Source organism: Mesoplodon mirus, assembly GCF_964341445.2.
Source record: "Mesoplodon mirus genome assembly, chromosome: 10".
NCBI classification, from domain to species: Eukaryota; Metazoa; Chordata; class Mammalia; order Artiodactyla; family Ziphiidae; genus Mesoplodon; species Mesoplodon mirus.
This window is the reverse complement of record NC_138986.1, coordinates 94,894,992-94,911,431: the sequence shown is the minus strand read 5'-3', so window position 1 is coordinate 94,911,431 and position 16,440 is coordinate 94,894,992. Positions and strand designations below refer to the sequence as shown.

General features: G+C 37.1%; 1 protein-coding gene across 1 annotated transcript in view; it reads left to right on the top strand.

Annotated features, from left to right (window-relative positions):
• LCA5 (lebercilin LCA5) overlaps positions 1–16,440 on the top strand; it is a 67,765-nt gene that overhangs the window by 16,766 nt on the left and 34,559 nt on the right. The gene's annotated exons all lie outside the window — the stretch shown is intronic.

The following is a 16,440-nucleotide window of genomic DNA, read 5'->3' as shown; positions in this document are numbered from 1 at the left end:
CAGTGGATGTTTAATTCCATGGATCTTAGTCACTTGCGGAAAATATACTATTTGATTTGATGTGTGTGTGTGTGTGTGTGTGTGTATTTAGTTCTATGCAATTTTATCACATGTGTAGATTCATGTGACCATCACCGTGGTCAAGATGCAGAACAGTTCCATCACAGGGAACTTGTGTTACCAACTTATAGGCACAGTTACCTTCCTGCCTTCCCCAGCTCTCTGATCTGTGGCATCCACTGATCTGTTCACCATTTCTATAATTTCATCATTTTAAGAATGTAATATAAATACTGGAATCATACAGTATTTAACCTTTTGTGGTTGGCAGATTTCACTTTTTCCCTTGAGCTCCATCCAAGCTGTTGCATATATCAATAACTTGTTCCTTTTTTTATTCCCAAGTAGTATTCCATGGCATGGATATACAAGAGTGTTATGGTATATCCTGTTGAAGGGCATCTGGATTGTTTGCAGTTTTTAGCTATTACCTAATAAAGCTGTTATGACCATTCACGTACAGATTTTTGAGTGAACATAAATTTTCATTTCTCTGGAATATATGCGTGAAAGTATACTTGATGGATTGTACGATAAGCACAGGTTTTGTAAGAAACCGCCTTTCTCTTCTGTAGAGCAGCAGTACCATTTTACATTTTTACCAGCGATGTATAAGTGATCCACTTTCTCCACATCCTTGCCAGCATTTGGTGTTATCACTTTTTAAAATTTTAGCCATTCTTACAGGTTTTTAGCACTATCTCTTGGCTTTAACTTGCATTATTCCTAATGGCTAATGATGTTAAACATCTTTTTATATGCTTATTTGCCATCAGAAGATCCTATTCATTTTGTTTGTTTGTTGCCTATATTTCTAATTGGATTGTTTGTGCTTTTACTGTTGATTTTTGATAGTTCTTTATATATATACTAAATGCAGATTCTTTGTCAGATATGTGGTTTGCAAATATTTTCTCCCAGTTTGTAGCTTGTCTTTTCATCCTCTTCACAGGGTCTTTCAGAAGAAAGGTTTTAAATTTTGATGTGGTCCAGTTTATCAGATTTTTCTTTCATGGATTGTGCTTTTTAGTGTCAAGTTAAGAATTCTTTGCTATTCCTGGCACCCTTTGTAGCTCCAAAGATTTTCTACTGTATTTTTATCCAAAAGCTTCATGGTTTTATGTTTTATTTTAAAGTCCGTGATTCATTTTGAGTTAATTGTTGTGTAAGTTGTGAGGTTTAGGTCGAGGTTCTTTTTTTTTTTTTTTTTTCCCACCTTTTAGTGCCCAGTTGCTCTAGTACCATTTGTTGAAAAGGCTGTTCTTCCTCCACTGAATCTGGCACCTTTGTCAAAAATCAGTTGGGCATATTTTTGTGGGTCTATTTCTGGATTCTTTATTCTACTGATGTATGTGCCTATCCCTCTGCCGATACCACACTCTCCTCATTACAGGCTACATAGTAAACCGTATATATATGATTATGATAGAGGGATTCATCTCATGTTATGCTTTGTCTTTAAAATTTTACCTATTTTAGCTACTCTGGGTCCTCTGCCTTTCCAAATGAACTTTAGAATAAACTTGTCTCTGTCTACCAACACCTTCCTGAGATTTTGGTAAGAATTGCATTAAACATGGATCAATTTGTAGAGGATTGACATCCTTATTATGTTGAATCTTTCTATTCTTGAACACAGTATATTTCTCAATTTACTTAGGTCATCTTTGATTTCTTTCATCATCATTTTTTAATTTTCCGGATTCAGATCTAAACAGGTTTTGTTAGATTTATACCTAAATATTTCATCTTGTTTGGAGCAACTGTAAATAGTCTCAGTTCTTTCTGGATGAGAAGATTACTTTTGAACTTTTATTTTCAAATATCAAACTAATTTTTATTGCAAAAATCATTTTCACAAGGGGTTATGACTATTTAATGTACATAAAGGAATGGCTTAGCTTTAGAAGTTTACTCTCAAGTTTCAGGAATGTTGAGTTTATTAGCTCCAAGCCTCAAAGTTTGTTTGGGAGATGTAAACTGCTTCATTTCTGTTGTAAATTATATTGGAATCAACATTTAATATGTTACTATGAACCTACTCTCAAATCAATCTCAAGTCAGCTGTCATATCAAACTAGCTCTCTTATGAATGGAGGAGCCTCTGCAACCCACCTGAGGGTAATTATTCTCTACTTTTTAGCTTACCTTTTCATACTTCCTAAAGTTTTCATACTTCCTAAAGTTTTCTTTTTGAAAGAAAATTATCTTTCATAATCTCAGTAATCAATCCAGAATTCGAAATATTTACTGAGTGTCTTAATTTAGTGTGAAATTTAGCTTTTGTTTTCATGCCTCATTCAGTTTTTCAAATTTTATTTAACACTCAGTTAATCTTTTTTCTTCAGACTCAGTAGCACTGACTTTAAGGGTAAGGGAGGAATCTAGGAGCTCAATTGTGGTGTTTCACTTTGCAAATTAACTAAAACCTGAGAAAGCCCCGAGTGTCCCTTGAAATTGCAGTAAAATCCTAGTATTGCTGTCTTTAAGTTTTGTGCTATTCTTTACTAAGGGTGACTATCTGTACAGTGATTTTTGTTTTTGCGTGGTGTAGCTTTTTATTTTAGGAATATGTCCTTAAGCTGGAGTTTGTGACAGGCAACTTTGTTTGTTTATAGATTGCCTTATCCCAGAAAGGATTTCAGGCCACAATTCTTATTCCCCTTGTGTTACATTTTCTTCCTATGGGAGGGGAAAAAAAGCACTCTTCAAGGTTACCTCTAAATAGTTGAGCTGTGAAAAACTTCCCTCGTACCCTCTGTAAGTTGGATACAAGTTTATTTTGTTATAGTTGATGGAAGTGACAGAATGCATAGTCTGAATAATTTAAGTGTACAGTGGTTTAGAAGGGGACACACGGTTAGACAAACAACCTTTTAAAATACGAGTAGGAACAATCATTCACCCACAGCAGTTGTTTTTCACCAACCTTGTGCCACGTGGTCTGCCGGATCCTGGGCCATATACCGGGAATGAAGAGCTGCTTGGTAGGGTGAAATTTGTTGAGCTCTGTACAAAGGTACAGACGGTGAAATTTGTTGAGCTCTGTACAAAGGTACAGACAGCTAAATCAGACTACATGTTTATTTCTTTATTTAGCATTGGCTTTATACCTTCATTTAGGCTTTTACTTCAATAACTTTATTGAGTAGGGTCCTATCAAAGTAGCAGCCCCAGTTAAATATGTTTATTTTAATATTAATAGCTATATATATTAATATTTAAATAAAACTGCAACAAATCGTAAAAAAGCTGCAAAAAACTTAAAGAGCTAACATTTGCAGCAGTAAAATATTGTTAGTTATATAATGCAGCGATTCTCAAATTTTTTGGTCTGAAGACCCTTTTATACTCTTAAAAATTATTGCAGATCTCCCCCACCATTACCACAGGAGCTTTTGTTTATATGGCTATACCTATTGATATTTACCATATTAGAAATTAAAATTGAGAACATTCAAAAATATTTCTTTATTTAAAATAAATAATAAACAACTCACTAAATGGTATCATGAAATCTTTTAATGAAAAATATCTATTTTCTAAACCCAAAATAAATTGCGACAAGAGTGGCATTTTATTGATATATATTTGCAAATTTCTTCAGTGTCATACTTAATAGAGGACAGCTGGGTCCTCATAGCTGCTTCTGCATTCAATCTGTTGCAATATGTTGTTACGGTTGATAAATAAAAGAAAATTCAGCCTCACACAGATGTCTATAGGAGTTAGAAAATGGAGGAATATTTAAAAGCTTCTCAGATAACTGGATATTCTTTGATACTACATGAAAACTTAGTAAGTGGTGTTCTCAAAGGTTTGTTGCAATGTGGAATCTAAAACCATATCGGAGAATTTTTTGCACTCTGTCGCCTTAAAATCCATCGGTCTCCTTTGAATGAATGTTTTACCCATGAATGATTTTGTAATATCATGGATTAGTCATTTGGAAAATGTTCATTATTTGGAAAATGTTCGTTCGTTGCATTAGGCACACTTTCCAAATATTGACATGTTTCGATATGTAATATCACATGTTATATAGCCTTTGGAAAGCTCTATCGTACATTCATGACAGTGAGTGAAAATAGCAAATAATATTGTATTATAAAGTAGTTCTGACCTTGCAAACTCCCGAAAGTGTCTCAGAGACCTTTAGGGGTCCCTGCACCACTCTTGAGGATCACTGATTGAATATCAGTGGTTCTTTGTTAGCAACTTCATTAGCGATTCCCCCAGTTTGCAGTTTCTATTAATGACTGCCAAACTGCACCATTGTTTACTAGGCCTGGAACTGTCCTCCAGTAGCAGCTGAAGGTAAAGGCACCGATTCTGTCCTGTCCCTCATAAGAAAGCCTTACAGCTGGGGTTGCATTCCTGATCTCAGGATGCAGTAGCAGATTAGTCAGAGATATGGTCAACAGTCTGTCATAAAGCAAATATCATGAATTGCTAACTATCATAAGAATCCTTAATCACTAAATGGGAAGTTATCTATTAAGTTTTATGAAAAGATCATAAATGTAATAGCATACACATAATTATTAAAAATACTCCAGTAAGCTGTAGGGCACACATTTCATATGTTAAAAAATCCAACTCTGTTTTAACATTAAATTGGCACAGAGTGAATTACCTTGTCAGAAAAATATAATGAAACTGTTAATAAGGCTTTCTCTCCCTTTTTAGAAATTTCTGAAGATTTGGGGGAATGATTTGAGTAGCCTGAATATCATAGAGCTCTAAAAGGAAGCTTGAATAGACTTCTTTTTCTTTTGATAGTTTTTCTTGTAACAGATTGGCATTCAAATTCCCTTGGCCCTAGAGCTGCCCTCAAGTAGGTATTGTTTCTTGTTGATAAAAAAATAATATTGTCTTCCACTGTAAATCATTTTCAAAAGTAAGAATTGATTCAGCTTTGTCTTCCCTTACCCTTCCTAGTTTATTCAGAATGAGAATTGAGCTGTGTAGTGTTGGCCAGGTAGATTCTTTTTCCTGTTTCTTTCCTTGCCATACCTTACTCTAGTGGCTAGGTCTCTGCTCTAAATGTTTTTTTGCCCTTTCACCCTCCAGAAACCCAAATCCAGAAGGCCTACCTTTGCCTCACCTACCTGCTTTGTTTCTTAAAAAAAAAAAAAAAAAGCTAATGAGGACAGAGTAATGGAGGTCAGAGCAGGAGCTCAGCTCGGCTTTTGCCCTGTTCTGATGTTGTGCAGCCCTCTTAATACCCAGATTTTGTTTGCTTTGTTTGCAGAATTAAATGATTCTGAGGCCCCTCTCAGTTCTGAAATCTGAATCAGAGTCTAAATCATGTTTTTAAACCTTTCATGTGTCAAAAGTATTTTTAGCATGGTAAACCATATTTATTAAAAATATTAAGTCCTTATTAGGCTTATTATTGAAATTGGAGAAATGAAAGATTTCTAATGTTGAAAAAAGGAACTGATTGTGAAATAAAATAGCATTCATTGAGATCCTTAATTGGCTAGATTTTATTATATTATTTACAAAATTTTTATAATTTTTGGTGGAAGAAGATTTACAATGAAATTATGAGATCTATGATTGAAGAGTAAAGTTTAAAACCATTGCAGAGAATAAATTTGATAGGGTCCTTAGAAACTACCCATTTAGGTAGAACAATTATTACAGCAATTTTGTGTTAATATTTAAAGTAAAAACCTTCTATCGAAAAAGTAATAGAAGTACTAAAAAAAAGTGCCTAAAAATTCAAATAATACAGAGAGGGTATACAGTGAAACATCAGTACCCCTCTATGCTATCCTTTGTAGGCCTCTTCTCAAGAAGTAATCACTGTTAAGAAATCGTCTTTACATGCAAAGTTCATACATGTATATGTATGTCCCTTATTTTACTCTCTAACTACAAATGAAAGTGTACCATACACATTGCTTAATATGTGTTTTTTTCACTGAAAGTATATTTTGGTGTTCTTTACATATCATTGTGGATGTATATGTAATATATATGCATGTACACTGACATACACATATATTAAATCTGCCTCCTTTTTATTTTTCAGGTTTTATTGAGATATAATTGACATGTATTACTGTATACATTTAATATGTACAGCAAAATAGTTTGACTTACATATATTGTGAAATGATAATTGCAACAAGTTTAGTTAGCCTCCATCATCTCATAGATACAATAAAAAGAAAAAAAGTTTTTTTTGTTTGTTTGTTTTGCTTTTGGTAATGAGTACCCTTTGGATTTGCTCTCTTAAACAACTTTCACATATATTCTACAGCAGTGTTACCTATAGTCATCACGCTATACATGCATCATGTGCCTAGTACTTACTTTGTAACTGGGAGTTTGTACCTTTTGACTGCCTTCATCCAATTCTGCCACTGCCCCCCGCCCCACCTCCACTTCTGGTAACCACAAATCCGATCTCTTTTTCTGTGAGTTTTTTTTTTTTTTTAAGATCATTTATACACACACATACACACACCCCACAACTTCTTTATCCATTGATGAATAATGGACATCAGTGGATACTAAGGTTGTTTTCATGTCTTGGGTATTATAAATATATGCCACTATGAACATGGGGTGCAGCTCTCTTTTTGAGTTAGTGTTTTCACTTCCTTAGGATATATTCCTAGAAATAGAATTGCTGTATCGTATAGTAGCTCTATTTTTAATGTTTTGAGGATCTTCCATGCTGTTTCCCATAGTGGCTGTACCAGTTTACAGTCCTACTCACAGTGCACAGGGGTTCCCTTTTCTCCACATCCTCACTAACGTGTGTTGTCTCAATTTGTGATGATGCTCATTCTAACAGATGTGAGGTGATAACTCGTTGCGGTTGTGATGTGCATTTCTCTAATGACTAGTGATGTTGAGCACCTTTTCATGTACCTGTTTGCCTTTCATTTATCTTCTTTGGAAAAAAGTGTATTAATGTCTTTTGCCTGTTTATTTATTTATTGATTGATTGATTTTTATTATTTTTTTTTTGCGGTACGCGGGCCTCTCACTGTTGTGACCTCTCCCGTTGTGGAGCACACTCTTCAGTCTTCGGACACGCAGGCTCAGCGGCCATGGCTCACAGGCCTAGCCGCTCCGCGGCATGTGGGATCTTCCTGGACCGGGGCACAAACCCGTGTCCCCTGCGTTGGCAGGCGGACTGTCAACCACTGTGTCACCAGGGAAGCCCCTGCCTGTTTTTTTAATTGGATTATTTGTGTTTTTTGCTATTGAGTTGAATGAGTTCTTTATATATTTTGGATATTATTCTCTTATTGCATATATTTTTTTCCCATTCCGTAGGTTGTCTTTTCACTTGGTTGTTTCCTTTGCTGTGCAGAAGCTTTTTAGTTTGATGTAGTGTCACTTGTTTATTTTTTACTTTGTTGCTGTGCTTTAGGTGTCATATCCAAAGAATTATTGCCAACACCCATATCAAGGAGCTTATTTTCAGTGTTTTCTTCTAGGGGTTTCATGGTTTCGGGTCTTACATTTAAGTCTTTAATCCATTTCAAGTTAATTTTTGTGAGTGGTGTAATATAGGGGTCTAGTTTCTTTCTTTTATATGTGAATATCCAGTTATCTCAGCGCCATTTGTTGGAGAGACTGTCTTTTCTCCACTGAGTATTTTTGACTCCCTTGTCAAATATTAGTTTTGACTGTGTGTGCTTGGGTTTACTTCTGGGCTGTCAATACTGTTCCATTGATCTCTTTGTTTTTATGTCACTACTGTACTGTTTTAATTACTATAGCTTTATAGTATTAGCGGGAAGTCAGAATGTGTGTGATGCCTCCTGCTTTTTGTCCTTCTTCTTGAGGATTGCTTTGGCTATTTGGGGTCTTTTGCCATTCATTATAAATTTTAGGATTTTTTTTCTGCTTCTGTAAAAAAAAAAAAATGCCACTGGAATCTTGATAGGCATTGCATTGAATCAGTAGATGGCTTTGGGTAAGTGTGGACAATTTTAACATATTAATTCATCCAATCCATGAACACTGGATACCTTTCCATTTACTTATATCTTCTTTGACTTCTTTATCAGTATCTTGTAGCTTTCGGGGAAGAGATGTTTCACTTCTTTGGTTAAGTTTATTCCTAAGTATTTTATTGTTTTGATGCTATTGTAAATGGGATTATTTTCTATCTTTTTCAGCTAATTTGTTAGTGTATAGAAATGCTACTGATTTTTTGTATGTTAATTTTGTATCCTGTAACTTTGCTGAATTCAGTGAATAGATCTAACGGTTTTTTGGCTGAAGTCTTTAGGATTTTCTGTATATAAAATCATGTCATCAGCAAATAGAGACAGTTTTACTTCTTCCTTTCTAATTTGGATGCTTTTTTTTTTTTTAAAGAAGATGTTGGGGTAGGAGTTTATTAATTAATTAATTAATTTTTGCTGTCTTGGGTCTTCGTTACTGTGCGAGGGCTATCTCTAGTTGTGGCAGGCGGGGGCCACTCTTCATCACGGTGTGCGGGCCTCTCACTGTCGCGGCCTCTCTTGTTGTGGAGCACAGGCTCCAGATGCGCAGGCTCAGTAGTTGTGGCTCATGGGCCTAGTTGCTCCACGGCATGTGGGATCCTCCCAGACCAGGGCTCGAACCCGTGTCCCCTGCATTAGCAGGCAGATTCTCAACCACTGTGCCACCAGGGAAGCCCTTGGATGTCTTTTATTTTTTTCTTGCCTGATTGCTCCGGCTAGGACTTGCAGTACTATATGGAATAGGAGTGGTGAGAGCGAGCATCCTTGTCTTATTCCTGATCTTAGAGAAAAAGTTTCAAGCTTTCACCATTGAGTATCATGTTAGTAGTGGGCTTGTCATACATGGCCTTTATTATGTTGAGGAATAATTCTTCTAATTTGTTAAGAGTTTTTATCAAGAAAAAATGTTGAATTTTCTTAATTCCTTTTTTTGCATCTATTGAGATGAACATATGATTTTTTCTTTCCTTCTATTAATGTGGTATATCACATTTATTGATTTGCATGTATTGAACCATCTTTGCATCCCAGCTATAAATCTCACCTAATCATGGTGAATGTTCCTTTTAATATGGGGCTGATTTTGTTCTACGTCTACTAGTATTTCACTGAGAATTTTTGCATCTGTGTTCACAAGGGATATTGATCTATAGTTTTATTTTCTGGTACTGTTCTTTTCTGTCTTTAGTATTAGGGTGATGCTGGCCTTGTAAAATGAGCTGGGGAGTGTTCCCTCTGCTTTGATTTTTTGAAAGAGTTTGATGTTTGGCAATCTTCACTGGTGAAGCCATCTGGGTTGTGTGCTTTTCTTCATTGGAAGTTTGGTTACTGATTCAATCTCCTTACTAGTAATCGGTCTATTCAGACTTGTCTCTTCTTCAATCAGTCTTGGTAGTTTTTTGTTTTTGTTTTTGTTTTTTATAATTGGAGTATAGTTGCTGTACAGTATAAGTTACAGGTGTATAATATAGTGATTCAAAAATTTTAAAGGTTATTTTCCATTTATAGTTATTATAAAATATTGGCTATATATCCCCTACTGGATTGTAGCCTCTGGTTTTACCAGCTACATACTCTAGGACTATTATATAAGTAAAAATCTCTCTTGTGATACTGGAAAGTGATTAGAATGTGCAAACTGATGTAGTTTTTTTTTTCACCATTTTAATTTAAAGGCTATTTTGTCTGATATAAGTATAGCTCTCCTTGTTTTTTTTTTTTTTTACATCTTTATTGGAGTATAATTGCTTTACAGTGGTGTGTTAGTTTCTGTTTTATAACAAAGTGAATCAGTTATACATATACATATGTTTCCATATCTCTTCCCTCTTGCGTCTCCCACCCTCCTTATCCCACCCCTCTAGGTGGTCACAAAGCACCGAGCTGATCTCCCTGTGCTATGCGGCTGCTTCCCACTACCTATCTATTTTACCTTTGGTAGTGTATATATGTCCATGCCACTCTCTTACTTTGTCACAGCTTACCCTTCCCCCTCCCCATATCCTCAAGTCCATTCTCTAGTAGGTCTGTGTCTTTATTCCTGTCTTACCCCTAGGTTCTTCATGACATTTTTTTTTCTTAGATTCCATATATATGTGTTAGCATACGGTATTTGTCTTTCTATTTCTGACTTACTTCACTCTGTATGACAGACTCCAGGTCCATCCACCTCACTACAAATAACTCCATGTCATTTCTTTCTACGGCTGAGTAATATTCCATTGTATATATGTGCCACATCTTCTTTATCCATTCATCTGATGATGGACACTTAGGTTGCTTCCACGTCCTGGCTATTGTAAATACAGCTGCAATGAAAATTTTGGTACACGACTCTTTTTGAATTATGGTTTTCTCAGGGTATATGCCCAGTAGTGGGATTGCTGGCTTGTATGGTAGTTCTATTTTTAGTTTTTTAAGGAACCTCCATACTGTTCTCCATAGTGGCTGTATCAATTTACATTCCCACCAGCAGTGCAAGAGGGTTCCCTTTTCTCCACACCCTCTCCAGCATTTATTGTTTCTAGATTTCTTGATGATGGCCATCCTGACTGGTGTGAGATGATATCTCATTGTAGTTTTGATTTGCATTTCTCTAATGATTAATGATGTTGAGCATTCTTTCATGTGTTTGTTTGCAATCTGTATATCTTCTTTGGAGAAATGTCTATTTAGGTCTTCTGCCCATTTTTGGATTGGGTTGTTTGTTTTTTTGTTATTGAGCTGCATGAGCTGCTTGTAAATTTTGGAGATTAATCCTTTGTCAGTTGCTTCATTTGCAAATATTTTCTCCCATTCTGAGGGTTGCCTTTTGGTCTTGTTTATGGTTTGCTTTGCTGTGCAAAAGCTTTTAAGTTTCATTAGGTCCCATGTGTTTATTTTTATTTCCATTTCTCTAGGAGGTGGGTCAGAAAGGATCTTGCTGTGCTTTATGTCATAGAGTGTTCTGCCAATGTTTTCCTCTAAGAGTTTGATAGTTTCTGGCCTTACATTTAGGTCTTTAATCCATTTTGAGCTTATTTTTGTGTCTGGTATTAGGGAATGATCTAATCTCATACTTTTACATGTCCCTGTCCACTTTTCCCAGCACCACTTATTGAAGAGGCTGTCCTTTCTCCACTGTACATTCCTGCCTCCTTTATCAAAGATAAGGTGACCATATGTGCGTGGGTTTATCTCTGGGCTTTCTATCCTGTTCCATTGATCTATCTTTCTGTTTTTGTGCCAGGACCATACTGTCTTGATTACTGTAGCTTTGTAGTATAGTCTGAAGTCAGGGAGCCTGATTCCTCCACTCTGTTTTTCATTCTCAAGATTGCTTTGGCTATTCGGGGTCTTTTTTGTTTTCATACAAATTGTGAAATTTTTTGTTCTAGTTCTGTGAAAAATGCCAGTGGTAGTTTGATAGGGATTGCATTGAATCTGTAGATTGCTTTGGGTAGTAGAGTCATTTTCACAGTGTTGATTCTTCCAATCCAAGAAAGTGGTATATCTCTCCATCTATTTGTATCTTTAATTTCTTTCATCAGTGTCTTATAATTTTCTGCATACAGGTCTTTTGTCTCCTTAGGTAGGTTTATTCCTAGGTATTTTGTTCTTTTTGTTGCAGTGGTAAATGGGAGTGTTTTCTTAATTTCACTTTCAGATTTTTCATCATTAGTGTATAGGAATGCAAGAGATTTCTGTGCATTAATTTTCTATCCTGCTACTTTACCAAATTCATTGATTAGTTCTAGTAGTTTTCTGGTGGCAACTTTAGGATTCTCTATGTATAGTATCATGCCATCTGCAAACAGTGACAGCTTTACTTCTTCTTTTCTGATTTGGATTCCTTTTACTTCCTTTTCCTCCCTGGTTGCTGTGGCTAACACTTCCAAAACTGCTGAATAGGAGTGGTGAGAGTGGGCAACCTTGTCTTGTTCCTGATCTTAGTGGAAATGCTTTCAGTTTTTCACCATTGAGGACGATGTTGGCTATGGGTTTCTCATATATGGCCTTTATTATGTTGAGGAAAGTTCCCTCTATGCCTACTTTCTGCAGGGTTTTTATCATAAATGGGTGTTGAATTTTTTTTTTTTTTTTCTTTTTGCGGTATGCGGGCCTCTCACTGTTGTGGCCTCTCCCGTTGCGGAGCACAGGCCCAGCGGCCATGGCTCACGGGCCCAGCCGCTCCGCGGCATATGGGATCCTCCCAGACCGGGGCACGAACCCGTATCCCCTGCATCGGCAGGCGGACTCTCAACCACTGCGCCACCAGGGAGGCCCATGGGTGTTGAATTTTGTCGAAAGCTTTCTCTGCATTTATTTAGATGATCATATGGTTTTTCTCCTTCAGTTTGTTAATATGGTGTATCGCATTGATTGATTTGCGTATATTGAAGAATCCTTGCATTCCTGGGATAAACCCCACTTGATCATGGTGTATGATCCTTTTAATGTGCTGTTGGATTCTGTTTGCTGGTGTTTTGTTGAGGATTTTTGCATCTGTGTTCATCAGTGATATTGGCCTGTAGTTTTCTTTCTTTGTCACATCCTTGTCTGGTTTTGGTATCAGGGTGATGGTGGCCTCGTAGAATGAGTTTGGGAGTGCTCCTCCCTCTGCTATATTTTGGAAGAGTTTGAGAAGGATAGGTGTTAGCTCTTCTCTAAATGCTTGATAGAATTTGCCTGTGAAGCCATCTGGTCCTGGGCTTTTGTTTGTTGGAAGATTTTTAATCACAGTGTCAATTTTAGTGCTTGTGATTGGTCTATTCATATTTTCTATTTCTTCCTGATTCAGTCTAGGCAGGTTGTGCATTTCTAAGAATGTGTCCATTTCTTCCAGGTTGTCCATTTTATTGGCATAGAGTTGCTTGTAGTAATCTCTCATGATCTTTTGTATTTCTGCAGTGTCAGTTGTTACTTCTCCTTTTTCATTTCTAATTCTATTGATTTGAGTCTTCTCCCTTTTTTTCTTGATGAGTCTTGCTAATGGTTTATCAATTTTGTTTATCTTCTCAAAGAACCAGCCTTTAGTTTTATTGATCTTTGCTATCGTTTCTTTCATTTCTTTTTCATTTATTTCTGATCTGATTTTTATGATTTCTTTCCTTCTGCTAACTTTGGGATGTTTTTGTTCTTCTTTCTCTAATTGCTTTAGGTGCAAGGTTAGGTTGTTTATTCGAGATGTTTCCTGTTTCTTAAGGTGGGATTGTATTGCTATAAACTTCCCTCTTAGAACTGCTTTTGCTGCATCCCATATGTTTTGGTTTGTCGAGTCTCCATTGTCATTTTTTTCTAGGTATTTTTTGATTTCCTCTTTGATTTCTTCTGTGATCACTTCGTTATTAAGTAGTGTATTGTTTAGCCTCCATGTGTTTGTATTTTTTACAGATCTTTTCCTGTAATTGATAGCTAGTCTCATAGAATTGCAGTCGGAAAAGATACTTGATACAATTTCAATTTTCTTAAATTTACCAAGGCTTGATTTGTGACCCAAGATATGATCTATCCTGGAGAGTGTTCCATGAGCACTTGAGAAAAATTTGTATTCTGTTGTTTTTGGATGGATTGTCCTATAAATATCAATTAAGTCCATGTTGTTTAGTGTATCATTTAAAGCTTCTGTTTCCTTATTTATTTTCATTTTGGATGATCTGTCCATTGGTGAAAATGGGGTGTTCAAGTCCCCTACTATGAATGTGTTACTGTCGATTTCCCCTTTTATGGCTGTTAGTATTTGCCTTATGTATTGAGGTGCTCCTATGTTGGGTGCGCAAATATTTACAGTTGTTACATCTTCTTGGATTAATCCCTTGATCATTATTTAGTGTCCTTCATTGTCTCTTCTAATAGTCCTTTTTTTTTTTTTTTTTTTTTTGCGGTACGCGGGCCTCTCACTGCTGTGGCCTCTCCCGTTGCGGAGCGCAGGCCCAGCGCCCATGGCTCATGGGCCCAGCCGCTCCGCGGCCTGTGGGATCTTCCCCAACCGGGGCACGAACCCACGTCCCCTGCATCGGCAGGCGGACTCTCAACCACTGCGCCACCAGGGAAGCCCCTAATAGTCTTTATTTTAAAGTCTATTTTTTCTGATATGAGAATTGCTATTCCACCTTTCTTTTGATTTCCTTTTTCATGGAATATCTTTCTCCATCCCCTCACTTTCAATCTGTATGTGTCTCTAGGTCTGAAGTGGGTCTCTTGTAGACAGCACATATATGGGTCTTGTTTTTGTATTCAGTCAGCCAGTCTGTGTCTTTCGGTGGGAGCATTTAATCCATTTACATTTAAGGTAATTATCGATATGTATGTTCCTATTCCCATTTTCTTAATTGTTTTGAGTTTGTTATTGTAGGTGTTTTCCTTCTCTTGTGTTTCCTGCCTAGAGAAGTTCCTTTAGCATTTGTTGTACAGCTGATTTGGTGGTGCTGAACTCTCTTAGCTTTTGCTTGTCTGTAAACGTTTTAATTTCTCCATCAAATCTGAATGAGATCCTTGCTGGGTAGAGTAATCTTGGTTGTAGGTTTTTCTCCTTCATCACTTTAAATACGTCTTGCCAGTCCCTTCTGGCTTGCAGAGTTTCTGCTGAAAGATCAGCTGTTAACCTTATGGGGATTCCCTTGTGTGTTATTTGTTGTTTTTCCCTTGCTGATTTTAATATGTTTTCTTTGTACTTAATTTTTGACAGTTTGATTAATATGTGTCTTGGCATGTTTCTCCTTGGATTTATCCTGTATGGGACTCTCTGTGCTTCCTGGACTTGATTAACTATTTCCTTTCTCATAGTAGGGAAGATTTTAACTATAATCTCTTCAAATATTTTCTCAGTCCCTTTCTTTTTCTCTTCTTCTTCTGGGACCCCTATAATTCGAATGTTGGTGTGTTTAATATTGTCCCAGAGGACTCTGAGACGGTCCTCAGTTCTTTTCATTCTTTTTTCTTTATTCTGCTCTGCAGTAGTTATTTCCACTATTTTATCTTCCAGGTCACTTATCCGTTCTTCTGCCTCAGTTATTCTGCTATTGATCCCTTCTAGAGTATTTTTAATTTCATTTATTGTGTTGTTCATCATTGCTTGTTTCCTCTTTAATTCTTTTAGGTCCTTGTTAAATGTTTCTTGCATTTTCTCTATTTTATTTCCAAGATTTTGGATCATCTTTACTATCCTTATTCTGAATTCTTTTTCAGGTAGACTGCCTGTTTCCTCTTCATTTGTTAGGTCTGGTGGGTTATTATCTTGCTCCTTCATCTGCTCTGTGTTTTTCTGTCTTCTCATTTTGCTTATCTTACTGTGTTTGGGGGTCTCCTTTTTGCAGGCTACAGGTTCATAGTTCCCGTTGTTTTTGGTGTCTGTCCCCAGTGGCTAAAGTTGGTTCAGTGGGTTGTGTAGGCTTCCTGGTGGAGGGGACTAGTGCCTGTGTTCTGGTGGATGAGGCTGGATCTTGTCTTTCTGGTGGGCATGTCCACGTCTGGTGGTGTGTTTTGGGGTGTCTGTGGCCTTATGATTTTAGGCAGCCTCTCTGTTAATGGGTGGCGTTGTGTTCCTGTCTTGCTAGTTGTTTGGCATAGGTTGTCCAGCAATGACCAGCACTTGCTGGTCATTGAGTGAAGCTGAGTGTTGGTGTTGAGATGGAGATCTCTGGGAGATTTTCGCCGTTTGATATCATGGGGAGCTGGGAGGTCTCTTGTGGACCAGTGTCCTGAAGTTGGCTCTCCCACCTCAGAGGCACAGCACTGACTCCTGGCTGCAGCACCAAGAGCCTTTCATCCACATGGCTCAGAATAAAAGGGAGAGAAAGTAGAAAGAAAGAAAGAGAGAGAGAGAGAGAGGGAGGGAGGAAGGAAAGAAAGAAAAGGAAGGAAGAAAGGAAGAAAGAAAGAAAGAAAGAAAGAAGGAAAGGAAGGAAGGAAGGAGATAAAATAAAATAAAGTTATTAAAATAGAAAATAAAAAATAAGTATTAAGAAAACAAAATTTTTTAAGTATAAAAAATAAAAAGGACGGACAGAACCCTAGGACAAATGGTGAAAGCAAAGCTATACAGACAAAATCTCACACAGAAGCATACACATACACACTCACAAAAAGAGGAAAAGGGGCAAAAAATAATAAATCAGGCTTCCCTGGTGGCGCAGTGGTTGAGAGTCCGCCTGCCGACGCAGGGGACGCGGGTTCATGTCCTGGTCCGGGAGGATCCCACATGCTGCGGAGCGGCTTGGCCTGTGAGCCTTGGCCGCTGGGCCTGCGTGTCTGGAGCCTGTGCTCCGCAATGGGAGAGGCCGCAGCAGTGAGAGGCTCGCATACCACAAAAAAAAAAAAAAAAAAAATCTTGCTCTCTGAGTCCACCTCCACAATTTGAGATGATTCGTTGCCTATTCAGGTATTCCGCCGATGCAGGGTACATCAAGTTGATTGTGGA